The sequence below is a fragment of the Taudactylus pleione genome, unplaced genomic scaffold (assembly GCF_031769625.1).
Source record: "Taudactylus pleione unplaced genomic scaffold, aTauple2 ptg000037l, whole genome shotgun sequence".
Taxonomy (NCBI): Eukaryota; Metazoa; Chordata; class Amphibia; order Anura; family Myobatrachidae; genus Taudactylus; species Taudactylus pleione.
In genome coordinates this window covers 14,968,377-14,994,711 of record NW_028284439.1, presented here as the reverse complement: position 1 = coordinate 14,994,711, position 26,335 = coordinate 14,968,377, and the positions used below count along the sequence as shown (strand labels likewise).

The window sequence follows — 26,335 nt, the reverse complement described above, 5'->3', positions numbered from 1 at the left end:
TGTGGGCTCTAAGACAGCACAGGAAACAAGAATTATCTGCAAGAAAAACATTGTGATTCACATTTAAATGTGCTTTTGGAAAAGTGTTCCAGCCTATACATGGGGGTAGGATTTTTCACTCTAATTTCCCTCATACACAATTTGCATAAGCATTTAATGGTGCAGGTGATGCATAGAGTATAGTTCACTGTATCTAAGCAAAGAAACAGGTACTTCACTAATCAGCTGATTCTCTCTCTCTCTCTATATACACTATGTAGACGTAAGTGATTGTACACCGACAGCAAATAGATCAACAAGATTTTATTGTCATCAGTACTTTGTAGGTCCACCACGTGCAGTGATTACTGCAGACACCCAGGGCCGGATTATAGGGGGGGCGACAGAGCTAGACACCCCTGGGCCCCCGCACAGGAGAGCAGAGCAGCATAGTGCTGCCTGTGCTCCGGTTCTCTTCGGCGGTGGCTCAGCTGTTCCATATACAGGGGCCGCCGTGGAGCTCACAACCCTGTTTTGCTCTCGCAATGTCTGTGTCAGAGGCTGTCACAGTACTTGAGACCGGACAGTCCCATAGAGCTGCTGATCAGTCCCTCAGCAGCATATAGTACATAGACGGCTCACACCTTCATCCTCCCCATCTCTTCCTCCCTCCAACCCCGTGGGCCTATCTGTGCCACTGCCTTTGTGTCTCACTGCTGAGGAGCAGAGTAGCCCATGTGCTGTGTCGTCTGCTCATCCACCTTAATCCGGCCCTGCAGACACCTTTCTTGGCAAACTGTCCTGGACAACAGCAGGCGGTATGTTTTGCTATTCCACCTTAAGTACAGTGACCAACTGTGTCAAAGAGGATTGAGTCGGCCTAGAATGCACCGGTCGCTCCAATTCGTCCCAGAAGTTCTCAATGGGGTTAAGATCTGGACTCCGAGCTGGCCAGTTCATCTGGGTTACCAAATTTTCTCTATACCAGTCCAGCTTCGCCCTGGAAAAATGACAGGTAGCACTGCCGTCCTGATAAAAAACATTTGTTGTTTCCGTAGAACTGCCACAATGTAGGGAGCACAGAGTTATCAAGAACATCTCTATACTTCTTGATTTATACCTTCACAAACAAAGAACAAGTGTCTGCTGCAGGAGCACAACATTTTGCGTGCATAGGGGGTGTCCAATCACTTTTTTCTACACAGTATATATATATATATATATATATATATCCACTTGAAGAACGAAGTGGGACACCAAACCATCCTGGTTCCAAAACAATGGGGCTGATAAGCACTATTTTTTATTTTTACAGCTGATTTTATATATATATATATATATATATATATATCCACTTGAAAAGGCGCTGGGACACCAAACCATTCTGGTTCCAAAACAATGGATTATGTCAAAACAATAAGCACTGTTTTTTCTTTCACATTGTACATGAGATACCTACCATAGTTTCCTGAAACTGGATATTTTATATATACTACTTGTGCCTCTATATGTTTTAATACATTTTGTCTGTCTTTAAATGTATTATTGAGTATCTGTTTTTATGTGAGTCGCTATCCTTACTAAATACCCAGGACATAGCTTATATATTCTAGAGACATTGAAGCTTTTACAGTACACACTATAGGGTATATTTACTGAATTGCAGGTTTTTTAGACTTGGAGCTGTTGCCCATAGCAACCAATCAGGTTCTACTTAACATTTATCTAGCACCTTCTAGAAGATAATAGCTAGAATCTGATTGGTTGCTATGGGCAACAACTCCACTTCTAAAAACCTGCACTTTAGTAAATATACCCCTTAAGGTTGACCACAAAACTCTGCAATCTGTTCATGTGGTCTCATTGACGGCAACCAAATTGGTAATCAATTTTCCCACACATGGCGGGCAAGATTGGTAAATAACTGAACACTCAGACCTGTCCAATCAAAAGCAGATTTGTTTATAGCAATCGTTGTCTATTAATTAGTACAATGAAAACAAATGCATGATTAGTTGCCATCAGTCATGTGTTTTCATTAAGCAAGACTACGTTTTCATTAAGTATATAAAAAGATGCTATTGCTCCCTCCTTTTTATTTGACATTGCTACTATAATAAAGCAGGAAAAAAAAGTTGTAAAAAAAGTTTATGTAACTTGATGGGTGCCAATGTCGTAAAATACATTAACTTAAGCACTTAAGTATATAGACCCCTATGTCTTTATTTCTTGCTTTTATATTTTCACATGTATAACTACTTATAGACTTTCTGATAAGTCTGAATATTGGAAGAACTTTAAGTTTATTCATACTAATTTATTGCACTGAGCACATTATTGTTTGGCACTAGTAGGTGCTGGTTTTCATCTCCTACTTCTATTTTTTGTCACTGTGGCTCACCACCACAATTTTCTTGTCCACAGCAGCGACCGATTTGGAGTAGGGATGCACAATATGTATTTTTTCTTTAAACAACAAAGGTGAGAATGCCAAATCTGGCGCCAGGTAAAACACATTATTAATAAATTATATATATATATATATATAGCTATATATTCAGCTGATTTTCATTACAGTTTTTTGTTTGTGTAGGTCCTGTTTCTTTGCTTGGATACAGTATGTACATACACACACATATATAGTAACATATTAATTTAATTACAATAATGTGCAATCATTAGAGTGCTGCAAAAATGTGTAGTTTCTTACTAATACATACTGATATAGAAAAAGGGTTCACCAATTCCCAAATGAACACAAATGCAGTTCAAATGCAATACACCACAAGGTAACAATAAAACCTCAAATCTAATATACCGTAGAAGGAAAAAATGGGTATTAACTTTTCAAGTGTTGTGTGGTTCCCAGTTCATAAAAGGAGTCCAATCTCCACAGTCCTTATTGCACATAAGCGATTGAAATCCATTTGAAAGGTGATCCAGAATCAAAAGCTTATGTTGCTTTAGGATAGATGTTCACAAGTGGGATTCCGGAATTCACAGCAGGTCCCGGAATCCCATTTGTGAACATCTATCCTAAGGGCTATTTCTCTATTGGAACTAGTAGGAGTATTTAGGACATATGGTGTAACTTGATCAATACTTCTAAATGTTCTTGTTATTGTAAGTGTGTTTCATGCCCGGAGCTATTTAATAAAACTGTATTTTTCCTGCGTGGCAGATCCTGGGTTAATGTACGCTAGCGCACTGACTCTGTGTAAACTGCCGAATCAATGGGTTTCCCCACGTGTTAAACCCCATCAGGATGCCTCTGATCATGGATGTTTACTTGCAGCTCCTGAGGAAAAGTCCATCGCTGGGTCTTAACGCATGGAACATACCACGCTAATTGAATCAGCAGATAAGGTTAATTAGCCACAGGGTTTATTGAATCTCTCCTTTAGTGTCTTAAACTTGTGTATTTGGACATAATACAGGATGTTATTTTCTTGATTTTTATTAGTTTCTGGTGGAGAGTGAGAAAATCCTCTTTGGAGATTTGTGGATGGGAATATCATATTGGGAAAATTGTAAAAGGCTCATCTACTTATTTTGTCCAGTAAGAGTTATTGAATCCTGTAAGGGCAACATACACTAACAGCTTTAAAGGTGACGACTATCTTTAATTCTGGATTACATTTCATTTGGATTTCAATCACTTATGGTGCAATAAAGACTGTTTTTATAGATGACACTATGTTATTTCTCTCTGGTGTTTTATATGGTCCTAATACATGGAAATTGGACTTCTTTTATGAACTGGGAACCAACCACACAGTGATTGAAAACGTAAAATCCATTTTTTTTACTAATACATACTGTCAGGTCACTGGGTTTTTGTTGATTCGGATCAGGTACTCTAAGGTTTGCGTCAGCTTCAGGAAAAAAATTGAAGCTAGGTGGTTTAAAGAAGCTCCTTCTCATGCAGGTTACAGTGATGAGGGATGTAGTCAGCATGCCTCCACGTGGCATGCCGACGGACTATAGCCCGGTGCCGGATTCCCGGCAGCAGTGGGGATCCCGGCTCCAGAAATCGACTGCCTGCATGCCGAACGTAAGTATCAGGGGGTTATGGGGGGGTTAGGTTTAGGGTTATGGGTTAGGCACTAGGGGGAGGGTTAGGCACTAAGGGAGGAGGGTTAGGGTTAGGCACCGGGGTGGGGGAGGTTAGTTTCAGGCACTAAGGGGGGAGGTTAGAGTTAGGCACCAAAGAGGGAGGGTTAGGGTAGGGAGTGGGTTAGCATACCGACCAACAGGCTTCGGTATGTTAATCCTGTTGGGATTCTGAACGCTGGGATCCCGTCTGTCGGCATTACATACAGGGCCTGTGCAAGGTTTTAAGGCGCCCTAGGCAAAGGCTCACTATGCCGTTCCTGCTACCCCCAAACCCTCTGCCCAGCCCCTCACATACATATCTACTCCAGCTCTCTAATAGTACAGACTGCATCTGTGAAAAATTGCAGCCAAATTGCAAAGTCAATGTAAAAATAAATAGATAGATAGTTGAGTCTGCATTGCCTTTATAAGATATTTAATGTTTTTCACTACTGAAAAGCAAAATGCAAGTCTAACTGACAGAAGCCTTCTAAGTAGCGATGAGCATATTTGCTGCAAAGTCATGTGCAAATCAAACTTCGTAGTGTAAGAGCCATTTTGCAAAGTGTCAGCACTGTATTTGCAAGTTCTGGGAATTTATGATAGGATAGGAATCTGGTAGTATAGGATATGCAGTATGATAGATTAAGAATGATACTCTGCATGAAAGCGTTGCAACGTACACAATATCTCTGCTGTCCATGTGCACAGACCTCTTTGCTGAGCAATTCCCAGAAGTTTTCTATTTGTACACAATGTCACTGGTAAGTATGAGCCCTTAAAAAAGTACTGTTCCTGGAACATGATGATAATTACACTGTAATGGGAATAAAAGGGCATGAGTGGAGTGATAACTTTAATAATTTAATAATATAAATAAATAACTTTATGCACATGTGAAGCAAGTCACTTGAAGAGAAGAGACATCGGAAGACTGAGATAGTCTCTTGGTGTTTTCTTAATGACTAACTTGAAAATGAGCAGTACAGTGTGTGAACATGAGAGCGGAAATTCATCAGTGCATACAGGTGAGTACAGATTTTCCTTGTGTGATTCTGGCTTTATCATGTCTTATTGTATAAAATGTAAGGGTCAGTACTAAACCTACAATTTTCAAGTTTGTACGTCTCAAAACCTAAAAGTAAATCAGAGGCTACAAATATTTAACTACAAATAATGGTCCAACCCCAATGGTAAAAGCTTTAGTTACACAGTGCACAGAACTGTTAGAGAACTGCCCCATTCTCTCTGTACTCTCTTGATAAAATGGATGTGAAGAAGGGTATTATTGACTTTCAGTTGGACAATTTACTGATTTTGCTGACAGTAAATAAGATATTAATATATGCATATTAATTTTTTTTCATCAATTTAGATAAAAACCTAACATATATATTTTTTTTTTGCTCAGCGGAAGCTATCCTGTGTCACTGATCATGAAAGAATCTATTCGGAAGCAGAGCTGTCAACAGTTGTTCTGCTTCACAAAGTCAAACTCCACAAATTGGCTTAGCAAGTGGACAACTTGCAACTTTTGTATCTTGACATAGAAGGGAAAGGCTACAGAACTACAGCATAAGGAAGATTAATTAGCTCTCTGGTGAGTCTTTCAGTGTAAGCCTGATGAAAACATTAAGGCACCTCACAATGTTAATAAACATTTTTATTGTGATACAATTCAAACACACTAGGGGAACACATTACATATATGGAAACATGTTAACGATGTAATGATGGATGTTTGATATTGACTAAAACTAAGTATTTATAACTGTATAAGCCAAATATTGTTCTTCCTTCATATCAAAATAGCATCAAACAAACAAAAAAACAGCAATATGACCATATATCTCATTACAGGATAAAAATTTAAAAGTAACACCGGATGGAGCAAATTGGCACTTGTAAAACACAATGCAATTTTTCATGGTATTCTGTATAATAATTTGAGCTATACCTATAAAATATGTTTGGCAATACACATAAGCCTCTCTCGGGCACCATGAATCTCTGTATAATCAATATGGTTTCTTGCCTTCACCATGCAGCAGTTGATAAATGGGATTATCCTGACACTTAACCTTTAATCTAATCTATAGGAAACTAAAGGTAATCTATTTTTTTCGAAAAGCACATTTACTATCCCACAAATAGGACTATATGTGTGAAGGTATTTTTGCATTATATGGGAGACATGATGAGACGATTCTAAATTCGGAATGTTAATCGAGGCAAGTAAGGTGGTATGCTGCTGTTTATGAATTACATTGCGCACTCATTTTGATTTGTTTGATTTATTAGTCATTTCTATATCATGATGGATATATTTTAGTACACCCTACATTTAAATTCATAAGCTAATATTCAGGCTGCCAAAAATGTCATTTATCAGGTTGCTTTTTACAAACTGATTCTGAAAGCAAGAAGTCTTATCTGTCATTGTTAATTAAACCTCCACTTTGTCAATACATGATAATCCTTTTGTTTGAGCTAAAAACATTATTTTCTCAACCCTACAGAAAATATGCAATTGCAAAGCTTGTCTGATTTCAGAAGGAAAACGGTGAAATCATTTTAGAAAGCTGCAATCCATTCAGCGACACTAAGAACAATATAACCGCACTATGCCAACGTTCATTGTTTTAAAATGAAATAATGGAGGTGGCCCTAATCTTCACATATCATGCACTGATAAAAAAAAATGCAATTTACATAAAAATCTAAAGTGCTTATTGCTGGCCTTGCTATTCATTCAGTAGGCACAAATGTTTACAGTGAGAAAAGTGGTACGAGATAACCAATTATCAAGAAAGAGACATTATTCCCATCTTCATGCTATCACTAACAGAAACAGAGGGGTACATTTACTAAAGTGAGAGTTTTTAGAAATGGAGATGTTGCCCATAGCTACCAATCAGATTCTACTTAACATGTAACTAGCACCTTCTAGAAGATAATAGTTAGAATTTGATTGGTTGCTATGGGCAGCATCTCCACTTCTAAAAACTCTCACTTTAGTAAATTTACCCCAGAGAATAGGATGGCAGAAAAGAACCAACGGTTCCATCTATTATAGTGGCTATTGTTTTTACAGCATTGTTTTTATTTTATTTTTTTACTATGATCACTAAGCCAGGATAATAGGAGAGCAGCAGAGAGACATTGCTTTCACAAAATACAGAATAATAAAAAATTATTAAAAATATGTTTTCTTTCTTTTTCAAGTGCAATCATTTTGCATATGTAGAAAACTTTCAGCAATGCACAATTAAGCCAATGTCGCTCTGAATTTGAGGCTTGCACTGTAACAAATAGGCAGCTTGTACATTCATCCATATGCTGCATCATTGACAGCTTTGTGGATAAATCTGCTGTGATCAGCTTCAGGAAGAAGTGTTATGGGGAGGTTTATAAAGAGCAAGGTTTTGCACTGGTGCCCACATGACACTAGAGGGCATCTTAGTAGCCCAGTGCTTCCGGATATTTGTATTTCCTGTGCACTTTGGTAGAACTGACATATTTTATGTGAATACATGTATAAGCCTACATGTGCTATCACAGAACTGTACACTGTATAATAAAATGGACAGTATGGATGAAAGATTATACCAAGGTGTCTATTAATGAATTTATGTTTATTTCATCTCTAGGCTTGTTGTTATTGAGGAAAATAAAAGGAATTTTAGTTGAGCGTCTCCTTCAGAAACTCTGAATACTGTAGATTACAAAACGTGTGCATAATAGCTGATTAAGACATCAAAACAGAGTGCTACAATATGGTTCATGTTTATTGTGCTATTGGTGTTCACGAAAAGAAAACATCGGATGCTATTTTAGGTGAAAACATATGGCTTTCTCAATACTGAAATGTACATGCACTTTCATAAAAACAAGGAGTACCAACACTATAATCACCAAGTCCTTCAACCAAGGTCACTGTTTAATGTATACCATTGGCTTAATATCAACAGAGTACCCTTGTGTTTATGTATTTGCAAGCATCTGAAAATCCTCCCTAGTGCACCAGTTTCTTGCAAATGTGTCCATGTAAGTGGCATTTTATTAACTCTGAATAAATATTTGAAAACAAGTCAAACTGTGGAATCTGGCATATTGTCCAGTTTCCCAGCTGTCACCTCAGCTTTTACAAGGATATTGAAATTCATGCCAAGTGCAGGTCCCTGTACACGTTCCGAAACTGAACTCATGTCAGTAAGGCAGATCAAAGCATTATTAATTTATGATATTCGGTTAAGATGTTGCACTTTTGTACACTTGCCTAATGCACGTACAGTACAGTAAACGTCAGATAACAGACACACTATAGTACTGGCTTTTGCAGCTATTGGTTATGCAACAATAAAACCTGAATGTAAATAAACATATTTAAAATATACATTTTGAAAGAAACATTATTCATCATTTACATTTTCCTGCATCCAGAAGATGAAAAATTTAAACTAATGAAAAAAAGAAACATTATATTAAATCTTGATTTTAAAGTTTCCGTTGGTGGTATTGTATATTATTTTTTTAGTTTCTACCAACTTCATTTAAACAAAAAGAAAACTGACAAGTTTGACTATCTTTTATATTATATTTTTGTAACAACTTTGTCATGTAGTTTCTAAAATAATGACCAAATTGAAAGCTATACACTTAGAATATTTCATTATTAAGTTAATTCAGTAAGCTTGTGATCGACCCAGGAGAATTATGACCGAGTCCCTAAACATTACCTGCATTGGTACTTTTAAAAAAAGAAAGTGAAGCTTCGTTATTTTAGCATTAGATTGAAAAAAACAGTTAAAGTATGACATAAATAGCTTTTAAAAGTTTTACAATACATGATGTATTTTTTGGTTAAATTAAATGGCTGTAGAATTCTTGTTATAGTCAGGTCTATATTAATTGTTGCTTTATAATAAAAATAGTAGTAATAATAATAACTAACTAAAGGAATATTTATTAAACATGACCTAAACAAGGGTGTACATTGCTTTCATTCTGTTTTATCTCTGCTGTGGAGCATCTTTTATTACAAGAGCAGGGAAAACACTGCATAGTCTCATCTGCAATGCAATGAATGACCATCTTTAATGATGCATCGAAGGTACACACTGTACAATGTGTACAACATATAGTTCCAATCATCGTCAGAACAATATATCATGTATAGTGTGTGTCCAGCTTGATTATGAACAGTGATTTGACACGTGTCCAAATACCTACTGTATAATAATGAAAGTGTATAATTAAATTAATATTTAAGCAGGATAAAAAAAAATAAAATAATGTGAAGTCTTAAAAATCTCACTGTGGAGGTAAACATTTTGATAATAAAGATGGTTTTACTATGATACATGCGGGGTTACTTTTCCCTCATTCTAAATTATATCAAGTTGAGAAAACTGACACATGAATTTACTGTATGTGCACAGATAAATTTAATATTGGCAAACATGTACCTAACATTTTAATGTTCCTTTGTGTAATTTATGTGTGCTTGTGTTTTAGGGTTCTAGGGATTTTTTTTTTAAGATAAACAAATATGGTTTTTAAAAAACTGGTTTAACATTTTCTTTAATTCTCCAGAATCATCCACTCTGTTATGAAATTTTATAGAAAACTGAACAAAATGTAAAGCCAGACATCATAGGATATCAGAGGAAAGTGATCACACTCAGACAGACATTCATACAGCACTTCAGACTCCAAGGGCGGAATTCAATTCTTTATAGCCGCTATCGTGCCCGACGGAGCTATTCAATTCTTGCTCCTGTCGGGCACGATGAGCTGCCAGCGCTACATTTCAGCTCGCAGCCCCTGGGGGATGAGAGCTGAAATGTGCGAAAAGTGACATTATTGGGCGTCCAAACATCACTTTTCGCGATCGCGCCCAGCACTTTGGTCGGGTTTAGCTGCTTTACGCGGCTAAACCTGACCTCTATGGGCGCGATCAGCGCGAACATCTTGGACAATTGTATAGCGGCCCGCGATCTCCTGTCACTTTAGACGGGAGATGCGGGCCGCGAATACAATTGAATTCCGCCCCAAGACTCTCAGGCATGGTCAAATTTGGTGTGGTGAAATATGTTTGGGAGGTTCCTGCTGAATATAGACAAGGACTTTGCCTATGTAATTAACCACCAGTGACTACTACAAGAGAGTACCGGTTTAGACAAGGTCTGGTGACAAAGTGCTGTAGAGATACAGATGTTTCAACTGCCATCTTTTCCGCTTTGATGGCAAACGTGCTCACGCCTCACGCCATGAGACTTACCATGCATGCGTTCGCTATGGCACGACAGGCCGCGGAAGTATTTGTGCCATGCATACCTATGGATCGCGGGTGTGAACAAAGTGCACATACGCGGATGCGCAACTTGCACCATATATGGCGCGATTTTATGTATTATCGGCAAAGATACCCGAGGACACATCTGTACTTGCCATTTGCAGGAGACATTTTTACATTATTTTGTAATGGTCCATAACTGTATGCACATGAGGTTTTGAGGTAAGCAGGCCCTAAAATGTAATTTTATTCATAATTATTAACAATTTTATTTTATTAATGTATTTTACCTGTTTTTATGATGACATTCTCATGTTATTATTATTATTATTTTTATTATGTGTATTATTATTTTATTGAAACCTTATTATTAATGTATAATCTAGAGTGTATCCAAAAATGTGTTAAAATTTAAAAAAACCTGAGAGAAAAAAAAAAAAACTACTGATGCTCAGTGATCCTGTCTGTATATCCCAGGGTGGACTGTCTTACATTCATTATGGTGAGCATTAGTAAACTCTTTAAATGGGAGAGCAAAGCCAAGAGCAGTAATGGTGAAAATAATTTTTTAATGTAGTATGCTAAATTACAGTAATTGTGGAATTAAATATTTCAACCACACACATACATATGTACGTGTGTAGGAAATAACATTACTATTGAATATTTTCACATTATCTTGATATTCTGGTAACCATAGAATAATGACTAATGTTTTTTTCTACTTTAGCATCCAAACCTGGAGCCTATGCAATAGCCTTTGATACATTTTTATTATCCCATTTGTGAGCTTAGTTATATAAACAGTGCTTTGAATTTCCCTATTAAACTCCTGGGTGTATTTGACTAATTGTTGGTCACTTCAATAATCAACAGAGGATGACTTTATGTTCAGCAATTTTCTCTTCGTACAGCTCACTTAATAGCTGCAAAGGATCATTTGTCTACAGCCAAGTGATAAAAATGTACCTGAACAGAACATTCCGGGCTGCACCTTTCCAACTTAAATGTTTTGCAAGAATTAGCAATTACTGTTATGTTAACATGGCAACAGAGACAGAAGGGAATCAGGGTCCATCAATATTGAAATATTAAGAGCTGTACTTTCCACAGCAGCTGTTGCAATGACAAGTTAAAATGCAATAGGACAATATGTATGTGATTTAGGGAACAATACCTTAGCTGCTTCTAATTGCTCTCAGGATTTGAATTGGTAAAACCATAAGATGTTCAACAAAAGGCTCAGCGCAGGTAGGACTATAAAACTTAATTATTTCTTACAAAGCAAGCCATTCTTTTTGAAATAAAAGAAAGCTATGAGCAATAAAGACAATGCCATAATCAATTAGTCTTCTGCACACATAATTAGACTCACAGAGATAAGGAAGCCTGTAAATTTAATGACGAATCCCATATTTTTGTCCAAGTTTAATGTTCTGTACAGATTACACAGGATAGATCTCTTCAGTATCAGCACCAAGTATTCAGGGCCTGTCTTCTATGCCATAGGCTATTTCCTGTGGCTTATTTATATGAAGACACAATGTGCACTTGGCAATAAAAGAATATGGGCCAGAAAGAAGGATCCCATACTTTACATATATAAACAGGGACTCATCTTGCCATTAGAAGCTAGCAAAATAATAACCCAAAGCTTATTACACAATACTACAAACAACACTGTAATAAACAAATCATTTAACTATATATTAGACCAAAAAAGCACACATTTTAAAGCAAAAAACAAACAAGGAGATGTGGGGTTAAAATAGTTACTATCTTTTTAACAAGCACACTTCGGAAAAATGGGACAGTCCCTAGAAAACTTGGAAATACTGTATACTGTACAAGCCTAATCTTGAAAAATTGTATAGCAGTGCCTACAATGCAACACAAAATTATATCATCACCAAATTATTTGTATTTGTGAAAAAAATATTGCTCGCTAACCCATACGGCACATCAGTGCAATGTCATCTCTTAAACGAATGGAGTTCCAAACCCTAACTGGGAGACACTGGAGAATCAATATTGGTCCTGACAGGATGTAGTCAGGAAGTCGGCGGTCGAAATGCAGACCGCCGGCTTCCCGATAGTGAACTCCCAGCATGGGACTAATGATAGGCATCTAAATCCCGATGCCTATCATTAGCCTCATGCCAAAATCCCGACATCCGGCATATCGAGCGTAGGTAATCAGGTGTCGAGAGGTGATAGCCACGCGGAGGGGGGGTTGGTTTAGGGACTCTGCGGGGTCTTAGGGTTAAGTCCCCCTCATGGGAGGGTTAGGTTTAGGGTGCGAGGAGGAGGGGTTAGGTATAGGCCCCCCCCGGGGGGAGGTTAGGGGGGAGAGGAGAGGATTAGGTCTTACCTCTGTCGGGATCTTCATGTGCCGGCCTTCCAGCATCAGTATTTCATCCACCGGGCTTAGGTCTGGCGGTAATTCATACCGATTCCGGTCCTTACTGTTGCATCAATTTGTACTATATACAGTATGGAGGAAGATCTGTACAGTTTTTGCCCATTTTACATCAGGTCCTCTGTTTTATTGTCTAGTGTACTATGGGCAAACTGCAAAGATGTACCTGCATGTACAACATCCTCCCAGCTTACAAGCATGCACTTAAAACTATATTCTTTGTTGTAGCTTACCACCCCACTCTACTTGACTCTGCAGGCTCTGCATTCCTCTGCTCTCTTCTCCCATCTGAGAGCTGGCCTACTTTCCTGGGAGTCCTGGAGGACTCTGTGAAGTTCAGAAGTCTCCCAGACCTTATGGGAGAGTAATACAAAATAGTGGTTGCTCAGATCAACATAATAGTTTTTCACAGGTGCTTGTAAAGAGAGGGGTTTACTCTAGACTACAAAAAAACAAAGTTCCCTCCAGCACACTGCAAAAAAACCCAGCAAACAGAATTGAATACTACATGATATTAGAAATTCAGAGATTTTTTTGCATATATTTGCAAATACATCGTTAAGCACCAGGCTGCGTCAAGGTTTCTCTGTAATGGCGTACATGATAACAGCACCCACTCTTGGTCATATAATTGCATACTGTTGTGCTACATGATAACAGCACAAACATATTTATATCTAAGTTGAGAGCCAACTCACCTGTAGGTACCCCAGAGACCTCCAAATAGCATTACAGGAACCAGCACATCCTCCCAATGCTGATCCCATCCATGCCTCTCAGAAAAGCAATACAAAATACTGGTTGCTCAAATCAACTTAATAATTATGGGAGATTAGACAAGTATGCACAAAACAGATTATCTGGCTGCCTATTCTCCTGTTATACATAACATTATATATCTTGTATTGTTAAGGTTGCTGTATATTTTGTCTCACTTTCCACAGTTTGCTGGAACAGTAGTATCTTCCTGACATACCAGGAGGGGCCTCTGCTAACGCTTGTCGCTGCATCACTCACATGTTCTGAGCTCCACCAGCTGAGCTTAACACCATCCCACTGACTGACTTCCCCCAACAGTGAAACTATTCAGTTCCCCACTGAATTTACTAACTAGTCAATGAGGGAGAGAGAAATGCTGTAATGTTGAGCGGTCATTATTCTGTGATACAATGGTATACCACTCATCTAACTCAAGTGCACACAGGGAGGTATCCAGTTGCCTAGAAACCTCCTCTAAGTGCACGCTTGAAATTAATGTAATAATATGCTGCACTGAGTCACTGGCTCCCATAAATGCTTGAGTTTTACTTCTTAATACAATATGATCATTTCTATCCAGTTATACAGTAGTATTATAGTGTTTTTTGCCTATTGGCTATCAAGTTAGCCATGTATGGTGTTAGTTAGTCAGGCAATTTTTAAAGACCAATTTATAAGGGAAATAGAGTATCCATTTTGGCCAACTGAAATTATTTAGAGGTTCAGATGTGTCCACATACATCTTTCCTCCGTGCGCTACAAGTCTCGCCACACATAACGTGGGAGCTCCTTGTGACTTGGAAGCGCCAAGCGACTTTTTTGTGACTTTTTACCTTCAAATGCATCTGAATCACATAGCAATGTGAACAAATAGCACAATCAGCTTCTGCTGATTAAAATGATATGCAGCATTCCTGTTCTGTGTGCGTCTGCGGGTGTATCTGCATGCTAAACACTATGTTACAGTGTTACAGCCGCTGATACTGTAACATAGAGTTTTGCAAGCAGATACAACCACACTTGCTCACAGAATAAAGGCATGCTGCCTATCATTTTGCCCAGCAGAAGCTGCTTGTGCTATATATTTGCATTGCTGTGTAATTCAGGCGCATTTGAAGGTAAAACGTTGCACAAAAGACGCTCAGTGCTACCGAGTCACGCCACGACATGGCATGACTAGAAGGGCTGTTTAACGCGCAAAGAGGCTAGATGTATGAAGGAAGACCCATCTGTAAGCATGACAAGTAAATGAAAGCTGTAGAAATTTACATCTTGCTTAGGAAACAGTATATGCCATTGTCCTGCCTTAGATACTTTTTATGTCAATTAGGTTTAAGTTAAGAACAACAACAGAGAATGTTTTATTATGTACCATTATGTCCCAGGAACACTGACTTATCTTTACTGGGCTAATCATTTTTCACAAGCACCTATGATGATTAAGAATGTTCTGTCTATATTAAAGCAGAGGGAGGCTAGTAAAGGAGTTAAAATTTAAGATTATAATAAAATATTTAATATTATAAAGACATTCTCTCAGAAATAAATGCATTATTGAAGACAGCTGTAAATGTGTCTATAATTTAATATCTGGAACTGAGTGCAATTTTCCCCTCTTCTAAAGGTCATTGGTTTAGTTAAATGTGGTCCCAGCTTAATCTATAGTAATAGGTGACCCATATTAAGGTTCATTTTCCATACTATACATTTTCTGGGAAAAAGAAGTCAATGTCTTCATGTTATCTGTGTAAAACTCACACATCACACTCCCAACCAATTAAAGTCTTTCTGGAAGAACAGTTATACTCACCCGGGTTCATAGAGCACTAAAATGTACCACAAAGTCTAGTCATGGGTGACACATATACTGAGACCAATACTGATTATGCCGATAATAGAAAATAAAACTTGCAGCTTTCTTGCTTCTTTCCTGGTAAATGACTATAAGTCTGATACAGAGAAGCCGCACACAATCAGCTGTGCAAATCTGTCCATCAGACAACTCATTGCTGCATTTGCAATCCCAGCACTGCGACCGACATCGCAGGCTGGGATCACCATCACGTCCATCGCGACCGATGGTCACGATGGTTGCTCCTTTGGTAAGGCTGCAGGAGCTGTAGCTTCCTGCAGTCTGGCCAGTGCCTAGTGTAACCAGAGGGTTAAATAGTTAATTTCTACATAATATACAAGTATTAGAACCTGTGCTGAGCCCCATTGGGGTTTGAAAAGGAGATATAATTCATGCAGTTCTAGTCTATGCATACTTCCACAGAATGATCAGCTTCACCTTTAGGGTCAGACAAGACATATATGGAGAGGCCTTCTTGTACCTGACACTAGCAGAGTTGTATAATGGGCCCTTAAGACCTTATATGGTGTTAGCAGTAGACAGTGAGCCACATTCCAATATAATGAGTATTGTAAGATGTGTAGAGAGGCTAAGTATTATGGATTACTGATAGCAAAGCCCATATTCTCTGTAGACAGAGGGGCTTTGGAAGATAGTGTAACTCTAGTCATTCTAGGACACATCATTACTGTATTTCTTTGGGTATATTTTAGTGCTTACTGCACATGTGCAAGAGATAAGAATGGTCCATGCTATGTTGTACCAACCAGTGTTTGGTACCCAGTACGCAACTAATATGGGCTTAATATCCAAAAGCCAACACCCAGACTATGATATATAATGCAAACCCAGACAAAAGCCCTTCAACTCGTGTATGGACCTGAGACTGCAGTAAGGTGCCTACAATGTAAATTGAAAGACCTGGGGATTGTGAAACGAGGGCCCCCCAGATGAACTACATCTCATGAAGTAGATGAATCACCAGTGTTGTCAAAAGTTGAGTACATACTCTGTATGTTGTTTGTTTGTTAATTGTAATAAAGTGTGTTAATTTGTACTCACTCAATTGGTTATGTGTATACCTATCCACTTGGATCAGAACGAAACCAGCCATTATACACTTGGTCAAGCAGGATGCCAAGAATCTGCATCTGCCAATGCAGACCCTGGCCTCATCCCTCCTGGAAAACGGGGGTGACACGACCCCTGTTTCCAGGAACGGCATCCAGGCACGGGGCCCTGCTCTGCCTCCCAAATGGCGCAGCATGTCAAATATGCTGTGGCTTGGGGGGGTCTACGAGCAAGATCCCTAAAAATCTACTCTTTCAGATGTGGATGGCCTGTCTTTAGTCTCTGATATTACTCAGCAAGAGGTAGCAGAGGTCCTTTCAAACCTGAAAAAAGGAAAAGCTCCTGGCCCTGACAGGTTTACATCAGATTATTATAAAATGATGGCCCCACATATTACACCTATACTAACCAGCGTTTATAACATGATTCATTCCTCAGGGGAAACCCCTAAATACTTTAATAGCGCAACACTTAGAGTACTCCCAAAACCGGGTAGAGACCTGTCTGATCCCGGATTGTACAGACCAATATCATTGTTGAACATTGATTATAAGATTTGAACCAAAATATTATAGTGTTCACTGTAGCTCTGGTGGCAGGCAAGGCGCCGGAGCTAGAGAGGGCACTTCCGTGCGCGTCCGACAAGAGGGCATGGCCACTGAAAAGGGGGCGTGTCTATAAGACACGTCCCCTTTTCGTCACTCTTGGGGGCGTGCCCGGCACTTACCGACACACCGGGCAGCCCCAAGCGCTGCCGACAGGGAGAATAGATGCCGGGCGCATGCGTCTATTCTCCGGCGGTGACAGGGTCACCGCACATTTCCCCACCGGCGGGACACTGCGACCCGCGGGTGAAGACGGTACCCGCAGGCTGTGAGGGCAGGGTGCTTTTTGACCTCCTTCTGGAGGGCAGGGTGCTTTTTGCCCTCCAGAAGGAGGGCAGGGCACCGTGCCCCGCTAAAACAGCCAAGCAGGAATGCTATATTAGCAGATCATCTAAAACTGCTACTACCTACATTAATACACTGGGATCAGACGGGCTTCATAAAAGGTAGGAACCCAGTTACTAACATAAGGAGAGTGTTAGCGGAGGTCCAGGACTCCCAGGGCACCAGATCGACAGCCGACCGTGCCATACTATCACTTGATGCCGAAAAGGCCTTCGACATGGTGCACTGGGATCACTTATTCCACACCTTGCAAAACTTCTCCTTCCCCATCAAATTTATTAATATTCTCAAAACTCTATACTCAGATTCTGCCTCTAGAATCATATGTAATGGATCTTTATCCGACCCTTTCCCTGTTCAAAAACGTACGAGACAGGGATGCCCCCTGTCCCCATTACTTTTTGCCCTGGAACTAGAACCCCTGGCGACAGCTCTACGCACTTCCCCATTATACCATTGGCAAATCAGACCTTCGCGTATCACTGTTTGCAGATGATATGTTATTGCTATTGTCTCACCCAGAACATTCTATACCCACAGCCCTAGATATTATATCCCAGTTTGGTACCTTCTCGGGATACAAAATTAATGTAAACAAATCGGATTTCCTAATTTTGCGTGGAAGCCCCCCAAAATTGCCCCAGGAGAAAAATATGTCTTCTATAAAAATTGCCAATAATCAAATAAAATACCTGGGGATTCATATCCCCAATAGAATTGAGAATCTCTATAGATATAATTATACTCCTGCAATATCTAAATTAGAGAAATCTCTGGAAAAATGGCAGGATTTGCCACTGTCGTTGTTAGGGAGAGTGGAGGTCATTAAATCGGTTTTACTTTCGAGACTGACATATAATGCAGCTTCTTCCCATAAAAATCTCTAATAAAGACATTACGCATATAAATACACTTTGCTCCAAATTTATCTGGAAATCCAAGAAACCAAGAATTGGACACACCAAATTGAAACTACCCAGAAGAGATGGTGGCCTAGGATTCCCAGACTTATCCTTATATTCTAAGGCGATTCTATTTCGATACTCAATGGACTGGCTGTTAGAACAAGACACATATTGTAATTACGATTTAGAAACGGCAATTTTCTCACCCTTTTCCTTAGGAGCCCTACTACAAACTCCCAGAACTTTAATAGATACAATTTTCATAATGTCTTTTTTAAGGACACCTACGAATCATGGCACTTTGTGAATAAAAAACTAGGCCACGACCCTTTTAGATCTGATTGGCTACCAATCTGGGGAAACCCAATGTTCTTACCAAGGCATTGGGAGTCCTGGATTTTTGCACTTTAAATTAAAAGGGCTCTCAAAAATGTCTCAGGTTTTTGATCCTGGGGGAAAAATACTCCCATTTTTGGTTTTACAATCTCCGTATGGGCTCTCCAATGCAAGTTTTTTCCCCTATTTACAACTACGACACTATGCTTTATCTATCCCACCCCAAAAACACCATGATCCCACCTCAGATGTGCTATCATCTATAATTAATAAATTATTAATCACAAATATAAACCCAAACTTACACATTTAGCGCTTTTAAAATTATCTAAAGAGAAAATACAAAACCAAACCACAGACTTATGGAAGAAAGACATTCCTTTAATAACACAGGACAATTCATTATTCCAACATTTCCATTCAACCCTGAAATTACTGCACTCTTCTATATTACAAGAGGTTCATGTCAAAACCCTATACAGGGCATATGTGTCTCAGGGTCAACGTAGCCATTTTGTCTCTGATGAAGATGGGTGGTGCCTCAAATGTAAATCTACCTCGGCAACATTCTTCCATAACTTCTGGGCCTGTGGACGTATCCAAAAGTTTTGGTTTAAGGTGGTATACTTCATTAATCACACATTCTCCCTGAACGTACACCTACATCCTATAACGTTATTGTTTGCAAATTTTGAAGCCTGGCTTCTTAACACACAAGAAAAATTCCTATTACCCATGTTAACCATGATAGTAACAGTAACAAAGAAATCGATCCTTAACACTTGGATGAGCTCCAAATCCCCTTCATTTAGCGATATGGAAGCACTACTGCTGAGATACATGTGCTTTGATAATTATGACATCTTTTCAACTGTTGAGTCGAGCCCCCACACTTTTATATGCAAGTGGGGCTCCTACTTGACATCAACAAATTTAGACCTACAAACCAATCTAAGAGATTATTATTATTATTATTATTATCCTTTATTTATATGGCGCCACAAAGGTTCCGCAGCGCCTTACACAGTACATAAATGAGCACACAAGAAAACAGTTAATAGTAATACAAAACAATGTAGGACAAGGACATGGTTTATAAATATAGCTGCATAACAAGCAGCAGGACATGAGCAACCAGGTGTTAGGTGTCATTGTGGGGAGTTAGGAGTAAATTATACTATAACTAGGGGGAGATCTTTTGGAAATTAAGGACGGCTGATCTATTATATTCCAGAAGTACGTTCTAGTCAATTATTTAGACCTTACCTCATCCTGATGCAGCACACCTTCAACAAATTCCTGTATCCCTTTCATAGATAGCAAAAACCCGAAGTATTCTACTAAGTATAACTGCAAGTCTCAGATTTACTTAAGAAAGTTTATGTGTATTTTGGATATCAGTTTTCCTCCCCCCTCTTTACCTTTACTTTATTTTACTTTGTGATCGATGGTTAAGTTACAGTGAGACCTTATCTACAAACTAATGGAAAATATGTGGTTTAACATACATACGTTCGTTCATTTACTAGTTCATTTACTAGTGAAACATATTGCCAATTGGTTATCCTATATTCCTTATTAATGATATTGGACCCCCTGATGTTTTGATTTTCATTGTCCCTCTGCGGTTTGCATGATCACTTTTATGTTGATTTTCTTTGTTTTTTGTATTATTTGAAAATTTTCAATAAATAAATTTGACAGAAAAAAAATATATATATCGGAGATGTACATTCATCCTCTTTAAGGAAAAGACATCACCCGACAAGGAGATGTTTAAATGAAAAATGCATCACTCAGGTCAAACTGCAGTACTTGACAGTTCTAATGCAAGTTTAAGAAATATAATAATATGGAAAAAAAACTAATAGGGAGCGCTAGTGTAGGGCAATGAATTTTACTAAAAATAAACAAACAACAATACAAAAAGTATAATAAATACTGCCATTGCCAAAAGTTATGAGAATGACACAGGTATTGGTTTTCACAAAGTTTGCTGCTTCAGTATTTGTAGACCTTTTTGTCAGATGTTACTATGGTATACTGAAGTAAAATTACAAGCATTTCATAAGTGTCAAAGGCTTTTATTGACAATTACATTAAGTGTATGCAAAGAGTCAATATTTGCAGTGTTGACCCTTCTTTTTCAAGACCTCTGCAATTTGCCCTGGCATGCTGTCAATCAACTTCTGGGCCACATACTGACTGATGGCCACCCATTCTTGCCTAATCAATGCTTGGAGTTTGTCAGAATTTGTGGGTTTTTGATTGTCCACCCACATCTTGAGGATTGACCACAAGTTCTCAATGGGATTAAGGTCTGGGGAGTTTCCTGGCCATGGACTCAAAATTTAGATGTTTTGTTCCCTGAGCCACTTAGTTATCACTTTTGCCTTATGGCAAGGTGCTCCATCATGCTGGAAAAGGCAATGTTCGTCACCAAACTGTTCTTGGATGGTTCGGAGAAGTTGCTCTTGGAGGATGTTTTGGTACCATTCTTTATTCATGGCTGGGTTCTTAGGCAAAATTGTGAGTGATCCCACTCCCATGGCTGAGAAGCAACCCCACACATGAATGGTCTCAGGATGCTTTACTGTTGGCATGACACAGTACGAAGACTTTTGGAGGATGGCCTGGTGTCAAGAAGGGCAGCAAAGAAGCCACTTCTCGCCAGGAAAAATATCAGGGACAGACTGATATTCTGCATAAGGTACAGGGATTGGACTGCTGAGGACTGGGGTAAAGTTATTTTCTCTGATGAATCCCCTTTCAGATTGTTTGGGGCATCTAGAAAAACGTTTGTCCAGAGAAGGAAAGGTGAGCACTACCATCAGTCCTGTGTCATGCCAACAGTAAAGTATCCTAAAACCAGTGGGAAAAAATAAAATTCTACATTTTGGGTCCATGGCCAGGAAATTCCCCAAACCGTGATCCCATTGAGAACCTGTGGTCAATCCTCAAGAGGCAGGTGGACAAACAAACACCAACAAATTCTGACAAACTCCAAGCATCGATTAAGCAAGAATGGGCAGCCATCAGTCAGTATGTGGCTCAGAAGTTGATTGACAGCATGCCAAAGCGACTTGGAGAGGTCTTGAAAAAGAATGGTCAAAAAAAGCAAATATTGACTGTTTGCATTAACTTAATGAACTGAAAATCATTGAAAGATAGTGGCCAACAGGAAGGCAGGTGTTAGTACAGTCTTCTTAGGTTTATCAGTTCAAATCGAAACAGCAAACGTTAATCATCACATAACATGTAAAGCAGATGTAATCCTCTGAGTGTCAATAGTAACAGATGTGTCCTCTTGCATCTTTGCCGATCGCGTGGCAAACACGCGCACACATCTCGCCATGCAATTAGCCGCAGCCATGTGCTCCAAGGTACACCATGCCACACTCCCGTTTGCACCATGCAATCCTATGGAGTCGCAGGTGCAAACACAGTACGCATACACATTAGCAGTACTCGTGCCATGCGCGGCAAAGATGCAAGAGGACATATCTGTAGGTCACATTCATATAACGAGATCTGCAGTGAGCAATAGTAAATGTGACCTCCACTGCATGAATTGAGTCATCTCATCACCAACAGGTGTTTATTAACTACCTTAAACTCAAAAGTTCTGGAAATGTCAGGGTTGAAGGGGGGCCACCTGGACTGCCAAGGTGTCCATTGTCTTGCTTCAAGGGCCATCAACATTAGTCTGGCAACATGTAAAGCTGGTAATTGTGGGGGGTTGGTCTGTCAATTGGTAATACAATGGTGAATTCCAACCCTCAACAAGGTATCTCTGTGTATGAAACACAGGAACTGGCACCCATATGTAGTGCTTCTGGTGGCTCCCTGTGTCTGTAACAACAGCCCTCAGCATCTATGTCAGTGGTGCCTGGTATCCCAATCAGCAACTCTCAGCGCCCCAGCCAACCACTCGCAGCGGCTCTCGCTCAGTGGTTCTCAGTCAGCGCAGTGCAAGGTACTAACACACACTGCTTCTTTCTCCCTGGTCCAAGTCACCTAACCACTAACATGTATCACGACCAAGGAAAAAGCTTAGGTATCATAATATGCAATTTTTGTTAGACTGGTATATATTTCATTATCAACAATACTTGGGATTTAGAGTTTTCCAAATGACATTTTTTATGTAATTTGGATCACCATGCATAGAACATAACAAGTTAAAGATTATAACTATCTTTCAAAACTCTGCCCTTAGCCGCAAAAAACAGTAATTCTAAAAGAATAAAGAATTCTGAAGAAAGAAGTGCCCAGTGACCATATCCAGCGTATCCATTTTGTTACTTAAAAGCAGTCTAGATACAAGTTCTCAGTATATTTAAAATATACACAGAAGTAGGACATATATAAATACTGCGCTAGTATATTCTACAATTTTCTGCCTCTATATGTTCATAATTGGTACTGTACCATTGTTTTATTATTTATATATTTTTTTACTAGTTTGGACATAATTGGCTGATTTTTTGCAGACTCCTCTGTAATTTATACCTACATATTATATGCTTTGAAAAGTAATTATTGTTAAAAAAAAGTCGTAGTGCTCCTATGTCTCAGATGCAGGTAAGATTAGGTACCTTAAATTGCAACCGATAACTGATCTTACATTTTATTTTGACAAAGCAAGCCGGGATGTAAATGCCACCAACACAGTATTTATGTTATGGTATGGTCCCAGTATACAGCATATAATAAAATAATAATATATCCATAACAATGGACTTGTGCTTACACACTTTGGGCCTGATTCATCATGGATTGCAATTGCAACCGCGTATGCAGATCAACTGATGGTGAGTACTGCACATGCGTACGCACCGTAGTGTGCATGCATGAGTTAGCATTTGATTGCTCTGCTATCACCTACGCAGATACAAAGCCATCACAGAGTGAGTGACATCAGGTCAGCTGTTGGGGGTGATGACGGAGGAGTGGTTGGAGAAATGCAGGACTGCCTGTCCGTTTGAACGCTGTTACTTGGGCATGCATAAATTTGCCACTGTGACGGCATACGCAGCTTGTGTACTCACTGCATGCAATGAAGTTAGCAATTTCTGAGTAAGGTCAGACCTGTTGTAAGTGTGCATGAGGGGCCGATGTTACTCGATGTTCCCTATGTATACGCAGGATTGCAATGTATTACTGCTGTGGGCGTCTCTATACTAGCTTTTGCGATTGCAGTCTAGGCATAATATCACAGCAGACCTAAGTGCATAATCGCAATAGCAATCCGTAGTGAATGAGGCCCTTTGTTCACAGTGCTTTGCACTGAGTCAATTTTGACCTTGCCTGAAAAACAATGGATTATGAAGAGCTCAGTGAGTACATTATGCTAATGAGAAGCTTTGAGAACACGTTTTATATGTTCTATTGCAAAGCGAGGAAACAGTGTGAGTTTTTTCCAATGCTTTTAATAGATTTTATTTTTTAAAAGCACATGTGTATGAGCCCTAACAAAATACAAGTCGTACTGTGTGATTGGTCAGTATTTAAAAAAAAATGGACAGGGAGGCATCTTTGAAGGTTGAGACTGTCCCGTTAGCATAACTACAGTTTTAGTTATTTTTAGTTATGTATGCTATATATAAAAAGAATGTCACATAAAAAGTCTGAGCAATACATCCTTACTGCAGCTGAGATAGAAGTACGGAGCTGAGCATAATAAAGAGATGCTGGCATGAATCAGATACCATTGGAGTGCTTTGGAGACAAAGATAATTATATATCCCCCAGTTCTTTGTGAAAGGACTGAGTTTATGCAGTCACTGCATTTCTATTATCTCTTTGGTTTTAGGTGCAGACTTTTTTACATAAATATTCTTTTTTCCAGATACAAGATTTTCATCACTGTTTTAGAAGATTATTCCTTTTATATTTAATATGAAAATAATAAAACATTTAAGTAACAATAATTAAGTAAAAATAATTATTCTCATTGGAGGCTACTTACTAACATAATGGAAATGTGCAGTAACAACGAGCAACCCCATACTTATCTACTCTCCCTGAATAACCTGGAGAATTCCTAATTTTGAGGAGTACTCCCTTAGGCCTTGGAGAGTAGGCACCCATGCAGGATCAGCCTCTCCTTCCTGTAATCAGGGCCGCCCAGGGGGCGAGGGCAGGTACTAATTACTCGGGCCTCTTGAAGGGGCCTAGAGGGGGCCCGGGCCTGCTGCTGTGGGGGAAAAAATGGCCCCTTTGCAGTGTGTGATGCTGCTTCCCCGTGCCACTCATAGTATTTACATAATATTTCCGTGGAGGGGACGTGACCACACCTCTGAGATTTGACCACGCCCCTTCAGTAGCTGGGCACTACGGCTGTCTCAGCGGCCCTGCCTGTAATGTTGGTGGTCTAAGACCTTGACGATGCAATCATGTCATCATGGCTCCACCCCCCGCTGCATGATGACACAAATCACGTCAACTCGCCTCCAGTCCAAAAAGTAGGCATGGATGCAGTAACCAAGCATTTATTTTCATCATTTTGTTAGTTAATTACAGACCAGATGGTGCACAATAAATTATGCAGGACTAACATTACAGCATAATGAACATACAAAATAATTTTCTACACTGGGTCTGCCCATATCCTCAGTGAGTGTGGTGGGCCTGAATTGGGATAACCTGCCATGCATCACATAGCTAGCATTGTGTTGTGCTCCTTCATTTATGTTTTCTAGGTTAGAAAAAAAAAAATTCTCCCTGATTTCGACATTTTACTCTTTTAAAGACTATAATGATAAACCTATGGGAGTGGTGTTGTAGCTAATCTAATCTCTCCAGTACTGAATTAATTTTTACATTCCATGAGGTAAGGTCATGAGACGATGTTCAAAAGCATAAGATAACTCAGGATGTCTGAAAATGTGCTGGGTATACAATGGGAAAGAGGAAGGAGAATAGAACATTTCCCTCTCATTAGCTTGTCCCTTAAACATCCAGACAGCTCGCAATGCTCATTAGCCAAATGGACCGCTGGCTTTCTTTGAGAAATTGCAGAAACCTTGCTAGGCTCCCAGAGCTAATTATATCAAATTTAGATGGCTCTCTAATAAAAGGGAGATATTTTTTATGCCATCTTTTATTTAATAGCGAGATGTGGAGCTAGTAGAATCTGTAATGTCACTGCATAATCATAAAATGATTACAAGAAATACCTAAAACCTCCGGTTTGGGATTGACAAGGCATGCCAAGCAAAAGGTCAGACTGCATTCACTGACAGATTACCTGCAATGTAAAGTGATGCCAGTCCATTATAAGGTCATATTTCAAAGATGTTCAAGATCAGATATGGAAAACAAGAGACATTATGTGGGTTTGTGATACACAAGCATATCCACTAAACTATTGCACATGGAGTTGTCACAGATTCACTGCATTCTATAACAACATGCCAGATCCTATTAAAAACATAAGTGACAATTATATGAAGGATAGACGTAAAAGTCAATTTAGACATTTAAAAGTAATAAATTGATGTCACTTTCAAGATAGTTGTTTGAATATAAATAAATAAAATAATAAATAAATAACATAAAAATTAACATTAGTTTAGTAACAGATTTGGCACACATCATCAACAGCAAACTCCAATTTTTCATTTGTTGGAAAGAAGTTATCTGAATGACGGGAAAAGCAGACATTTA

The 26,335-nt window shown here is 39.0% G+C and overlaps 1 protein-coding gene across 5 annotated transcripts in view; it reads right to left on the bottom strand.

Moving 5' to 3' along the window:
- The window catches only part of NLGN1 (neuroligin 1), a 765,562-nt gene that overhangs the window by 353,258 nt on the left and 385,969 nt on the right, over positions 1–26,335 (bottom strand). The window lies entirely within an intron of this gene.